Here is a 7,426-nt window from a genome sequence, read left to right as displayed (position 1 = left end):
AAGACAGAAGAGGAAGGAAGGACGAGAGGGAAGGACAGACACCCAAAGCAGCACTACATTGAGTGAGTGGATGGTGATCGCTATATCTATCTATCCATATCTATATCTATATCTATATATATATATATATATATATATATATATATATATATATATATATATATATATATATACACACAAAAGCACAAACAAACAAAACTAATCACACAGACAAACAAACCAAAGAACATACAAAACAAACAAAAACACAAGAAACACAAACAAAAGCGCACACGCATACACACACTAACGAACAAAAGCACACAAACACAAACTAAAAAAAAGCACACACACACACACACACACACACACACACAATAAACAAAAACACAAAAACGGAGAGAGAGAGAGAGAGAGAGAGAGAGAGAGAGTAGGTGGGGTGGAGGGAATGCAGGGGAGACAGCTGGAAGTGCAGAAAAATAAATGAATAAATAAATAAATGAACATCAGGAGACGCTTTCCAACGGAGTCTTGCTAAACTATTCAATCGGAGTCTTCCTAAACTATTCAATCGGAGTCTTCCTAAACTATTCAATCGGAGTCTTCCTAAACTATTCAATCGGAGTCTTCCTAAACTATTCAATCGGAGTCTTCCTAAACTATTCAATCGGAGTCTTCCTAAACTCATCCAAGGAGGTAGGAGATTAACCTATTCATGTAAAGATACAATTAGGTAACAGCAATTAGGTGAGCACACACACACACACACACACACACACACACATTTTTTTACAACGTAATTGGATTGCAGGTACGAAAGTGGTACATAAACAGGAGGGAATAAAAAGGAGGAAGGAAGTAGAACTAAGTCATGACAAGTATATAAACAAGATGATAAAGTTGATGTACTCAAATGTGGATGGAATGGTATCTAAATTATTAGAAATGAATGATTGTGTCAGAGAAAATGAACCACATATAATGTGCCTAACTGAAACAAAATTAACACCAAGGATATCGAATGACATCCTAAACTCAGAGGAATATAATATATGGAGAAGCGATAGGAACTTAAAAAAAGGAGGAGGAATTATAACATTAACTAAGAAAAATCTAAAAGTCAAAGAAATAAAAGTAGATATACCATCACAAGTAGTACTGATTGCAGTAGAGATAAATACATCTGAAGGGAAATTAATTGTAGCCAATTTGTACATGCCATCGAGATCAAACACATGGGAAAGAGACGAATATGAGGACCTGGCGGAGAGTACAATTCAGAGTTTACGAGTATCACTACATAAAATGGAAGAGAAATCGAAAAGTATTATACTAACTGGAGATTTTATTACAAATATAAATTGGAATACTCTAGATATAATAAGCCAAGAAAGCTGTTGGGACCAAAAGCTCCTGGATCTCGTGCAAGAGTTTTTCCTAACGCAACATGTAAGGGAAACCACCAGAAAAAGAGGACTCGATGTGCCCTCAGTGCTAGATCTCACATTTACTAGGCAAGAAAACGATATTGACAATTTAATGTATCACCCTCCATTCGGCAAAAGCGACCATGCAGTACTAAATTGCAATTTCAGGATTGCATATGACATAGATAACAGCAATGAAAGTTACAAAAAGAGCCTGAACTATAAAAAGGGAAACTATCATGACCTAAACAAGTACTTCTTAGAAATAGCTTGGGAAAAGGAGCTTAGAGGACAAGATTTAAATGCTATATATGAAAAATTCTGTGAATTTTATGAAATGGGAGTCCAGAAGTACATCCCACAGCACAAAGAAGCAGAAAAGAAAATAAAGAAATGGTTCAATACAGAATGTAAAAAATCAAAAGAAGAAATTTGTTGTGGAATAGATACAGGAGACACAATAGTGAAAGGGCATATAATAATTACAAACAGGCAAGAAACGATTATACAAGAATAAGGAGGGAAGCCCAAAAACAGTTTGAGGAGGATATCATAAATAAAAGTAGTGATCAACCAAAGCTATTTTACAGCTACATCAGAAGCAAAACCAAAGTAAAAGATAAAATACAATCCATTACGGACGATGGAATCACCTATACACAAGAGAAGGATATTTGTGAAGCACTAAACAAGAATTTCCAATCAGTTTTTACAGAGGAAAAAAATTTTGAGAGAGATTATGTGGAACATGCATGCGCACACATACTACCAGATATAGAAACATCAGAAAAAGAAATACAGGAGGAGCTAAGTAAATTAGACAAGGGAAAAGCAAATGGTCCTGATTAAATTTCATTTTGGGTGCTAAGTGAATGTGCAAAGGAGTTAGGTAAACCATTATTTTTAATTTTCAAGAACTCCTTGAGTCAAGGTAAACTACCTGATATTTGGAAGAAAGCAAACATTGTTCCCTTATTCAAGAAAGGGAATAGACAAAATCCACTTAACTACCGACCAGTATCACTAACCAGTGTTGTAAGCAAGGTATTGGAAAAGCTTATAAGAAAAGCTTGGGTAAATCACTTAGAAGAACACAATATGATAAGAGAAAGACAGTTTGGTTTCAGAAAAGGAAAATCATGTGTTACTAATCTGTTGAGCTACTATGACAGAGTAACAGACACTTTACAGGAAAGAGAAGGATGGGTGGACAGTATCTATTTAGATTTCAAGAAAGCATTTGTGGTAGGTGGTGGCGACCATTATCCACTCACTTGATGTAGAGCTGCCTACTTCTTCCTTAGCCTTTATCATTCATTTTCTGTGTCTGCCCTCCTCTCTTCATATTTCTCCCATCTTTCCTGTCACTTCTTATTGCTTTTCTTTCCTTTACAGGTGGCTTTACATTGAGTGACATGCCAAATGGTTTCCTGTAAGCCAATAAACCATTTACTACTCTGGGTGGTAACCATATAACCAAACCATACGTGCTCTCTACGTGTCAACAAGCGGGTTGGTGGAGGATTAGTGTCCCTCCCCATAAAACAAATAACAAAGTCAAATGGCCACCCCTTACGGGATTGTGGCGTCTGGCAATAGATAAATAGATAGATAGATTTGACACAGTACCACACCAAAGACTTTTATGAAAACTGTACCATCAAGGAGGAATTCGAGGCAAACTGTATTGTTGGATGAAAGATTTTCTCATGAAAAGAAAAATGAGAACAGCACTAAGGGAAAATTACTCATCATGGAAAGAAGTGACTTGTGGAGTACCACAGGGCTCAGTGCTGGCACCAATCATGTTTTTAGTGTATATAAATGATATAGACAGTACCACTGGAAATGAAAGCTATCTAAATATGTTTGCAGATGATGCAAAAATACAAAGGAGAATTACTAACACAGACTCTTGTAAAAAGCTACAAGAAGAATTAAATAAACTTCATGAATGGAGTAATACATGGCAAATGGAATTCATAATACATGGCAAATGGAATTCAATGTGGACAAGTGTCATTTAATCAAGTTTGGTAAAAGTGGAAAAAGACCTGATTGGGCTTATACATTAGGAAATAAAACCCTACACACATCAGAGAAGGACCTAGGTGTGATTGTCAATAACAGACTATCTTCGGCTGACCACATCAGTGAGAAGGTACGGAACACGTATACACTGCTTGCCAATATGAGAATAGCGTTTACATACATAAATGAAGACATGCTATGAAAGATAACATCATTCATCAGACAAACCCTAGAGTATGCATCAGTAGTCTGGAGTCCTCATCTCAAAAAACACAGAAAAGAATGAAAAAGTTCAAAGGGCCGGTACAAGACGGGTACCAAGCTTAAGGGATCTAAGCTACGAAGAAAGGCTAAATAAACTGAATCTACAAACACTGCAGGAGAGAAAGAAAAGAGGTGACATGATTATGCTATATAAATGCATATCAGGGAAGGAGAAAATAGACATAAATGATTACTTAAAGTATGGGGAAGCACCAGCAAGAGGATACTGCAAAAAACTGCATAAAAAGAGAGGTGATAAAGACGTAAGGAAATTTAGTTTCCCAAACATAGCAATTGATCAGTGGAATGTACTACCCAATGAAATAGTGTGTGCCAAAACAATTCACAACTTTAAGGATATGTACGATAAATATTGTTTAAGACACGGGACAGTACGAACTTGACTCATTCTCGTAAAGATACAATTAGGTAAGAACAATTAGGTAAGAACACACACACACACACACACACACACACACACAAACACACACATATATATATATATATATATATATATATATCCCATTCAGACCTGGCAATAATCATAATGTCTCAAAAGTAAAAATAGTGCGGCCTATAGCTTTTAATTTTCCCGCCTGAAAAATCATATGGAGTAAGTTGGTGCCTGTGATGCAGAGTTGCCATCGTACGATAATTATCGTACACGTACGACTATTTCACCCTTGGTACGTGTAAGATAGTGCTTTTCATTATCGTACATTTATACGATAATTTAACCATATCGTACATATTGTACGATAATTCTAGAGATTCTACGATAATTCTAGAGATTCCTCAGAAAAAAAAAAAATGAAGTAAATCATGATTCAACAAGAGCAAAACAAATAAAGAAAAAAGAGGTCTGCATGATAAGCAGCTGAGAGTAAGAGAGGGAATATTTGCAATTCACTCGTGACCCTTTCAGATCTTGTGAGTGGGGAGTGTAGCGACCGTACAGTGCTGAGCAATGTGTGGGCCCAGACAATCGGTAGACGGCATCCCGACCGTTCCACTGATTTCTTAAAGCATAGCACATCAGCATATGGTGGTTTCAGTGTCAAATTCCTTTTGTTACACCATTACCATCGTGGTGCAGAAATATGGAGAACGGGAGTGACAGTAGTGATGGCACGGAGGAGATTCCCATTACACCAAAAAAGAGGAAGGTTAGCAGTTTGTCTTCTCATCACCAGCGAACTTCATCTGTACAGTATGAAAATTTTACAACCAATCATCAGCAGAATTAGTCTACATGATACACGCCCAAGAAAAAAGATTCAGGCCTTTCCGTTAAAGATACTGTAAATGAAAGAAGTGTTAACCCTAAAAAAATGCAGAATATTTCAATAGGCATAGCCCATTAGATAATTAAACTACACCATATGCGATTATTCATCAATTAAACCTAACAAATTTGATTTGCTAGACTTAGGCTGTTGTTATAGGTCCCTACTGAATATATTGATAAATAGATGAATATGTTGATAGACATACTACCGGGTAGTAAAGTTGAGTCCACTATAAAATCCGTATACTGTGCCAATAACACAGAGGGATATGAAAATGTATTTTTGTCCCTATAAAGAATTTATATATATATATATATATATATATATATATATATATATATATATATATATTATAATGTGGTAGGTGGGGGCGCACATCATCCACTCAATATATATATATATATATATATATATATATATATATATATATATATATAATGTGGGAGGTGGGGGCGCTCACCATCAACTCAATATAGTGCTGCTCTCGGGTGTCCGCCCTGTTCTCTCCTCCATCCTTCTTTCCTTCCATCTCTTCTGTCTTTCTTTCCCTCATTCTTTCGTCGTCTTTCTGCCTGCGGGTGACTTTACACTCCCTCTTCTGTCTTTCATTCCTTCATTCTTTCCTCTTCCTTCTGCCTGTGGGTGACTCTACACTGAGTGACAAGCCAAATGGTTTCCTGTACACCAGGAAACCATTTACTACGCTGGGTGGTAACCATATCACCAAATTTTGGAGCCTGGTGGTTTAGTGGGTAATTATTGTGCTCCAGTCGGATTGAGCCGGTGAAGGTTTATATCCAAGGGGCGATTGGGGTTTATTGCTCACGTAATGCCACTCAGGGATGAGTGAGGTTGGTCACTCTCATCTAAAATGTCATGACCAACTGCTAGCCCCGGGCTCCTACGCTCCTCATGGGGCAACGTAGGATTGGATGATGGATGGATATATATATATATATATATATATATATATATATATATATATATGGTTGTACGATAATTTGGGTGTAGATTCGATAAGTTTGTGTGCACTGTACGATAATTCTCTGCTGCGAGATGGCAACCCTCTGTGATGGCCGAATGCGCCATTTGGTCAAAATGTTTACATCAGTCTTCATGGTGACAGGAAGGGAACCCCAGGATGTCTGCTCCATTAAAACCCCCTAATCGTCGTAAGTGCATCGTAATTTAGTTTGTTGATAGTTTAAATGTGATGATAAATGCTTTTTGATCATAGAAACTAATAATATATTATGGTTATAAGTGCAAAGAATGACACTTTAAGAAGTATTGAACATCGTTTTGGCTGCAAGGAAGTGACGCTACATTATTATGTTGCTCAGGACTTGTTACAGTGGAATAGTTTTTGGTAATGCGCATTTTGTACTTGCTTTGCTTAAGTAAGTGGAATCTATGAACTTTAGTTTGTAGAAGTTCATACTTAAGCATTTAGTGGTGCATACTAAATCATGCTTCATGTGACACGCCGATTTCACTGCCGTGACTCAAATAATCCGAGTAGCTCTTTAACTGGGGATTTAACCACCGGTACGCATTGTTTTGGTAGTATAGTGTTGCCCAGGACTTGGTAGATATTTTTTTTGTTGGGGGGAGGGGAATTTTTTATGTGAATGTAGGAGACCAATTAAGTCTTACCTAACCTTACCCAACCTAATCAAACTTAACCTAACCTAATATAACTTAATATCCAACCTAATCTAACAACCTAACCCAACCTAACCTAATTTTGCCTAATAGCCCATCCAAACCTAGCCTAAACTAATCCATCCTAGCCTAAGGCAAAGCTTTATTTCAAACACAAGAATAAACACACACAGGACTATATGTCCATGTTTTTAACAAGAAATAAGATAAAAATCGAATAAATAAAAGTGTTGCCAGAAGTGGGACAAATATAATTTTACTGATTATGATTTTTTTTCGCAGGTGGACAGCAGAGCCGACGAGTGGATCAAGACTCCACAGCGAACACTGGGGATCAGCTCAGCCAGGTGTTACCAATGGATTTTTCTGGTATTTTATGCTAACCATATTATTTCTTAAATTTGGGCCATTCAGGTAATACTATAAAAGAGTAGCCAAATTACTGTTTTGGATTTCAGGAAGTAAAATAAGTTATATTTTTAATGAGAGGGTATTATACAGAAACAATTTGATATTATACCTAGGCTAACTTAACTTTACCTAAAGTACCATCCATGCTTAGCTACTAAATGAACTCTAAATTTAAAGGAATTCAAACAGCAACTGCCTGGCTCAACAACCCCGAGTCCCTAAGGAAGGCCACGGGCAAGACTAGGTTTCCCCACAGAGATCTTATTGTGTTGTTAGCATAAGTGGTTTTATGCTATGCAGTCTTCCATAATGTGTTTAACCCCTTAACCGCGGGGCGTCACTTTCGTGACGCTTGGGAGC

Source organism: Coenobita brevimanus, chromosome 6 (assembly GCF_032717465.1).
Source record: "Coenobita brevimanus isolate Jiangsu-jjx chromosome 6, ASM3271746v2, whole genome shotgun sequence".
NCBI lineage: Eukaryota > Metazoa > Arthropoda > Malacostraca > Decapoda > Coenobitidae > Coenobita > Coenobita brevimanus.
Note: the sequence above shows the minus strand (reverse complement) of the source record.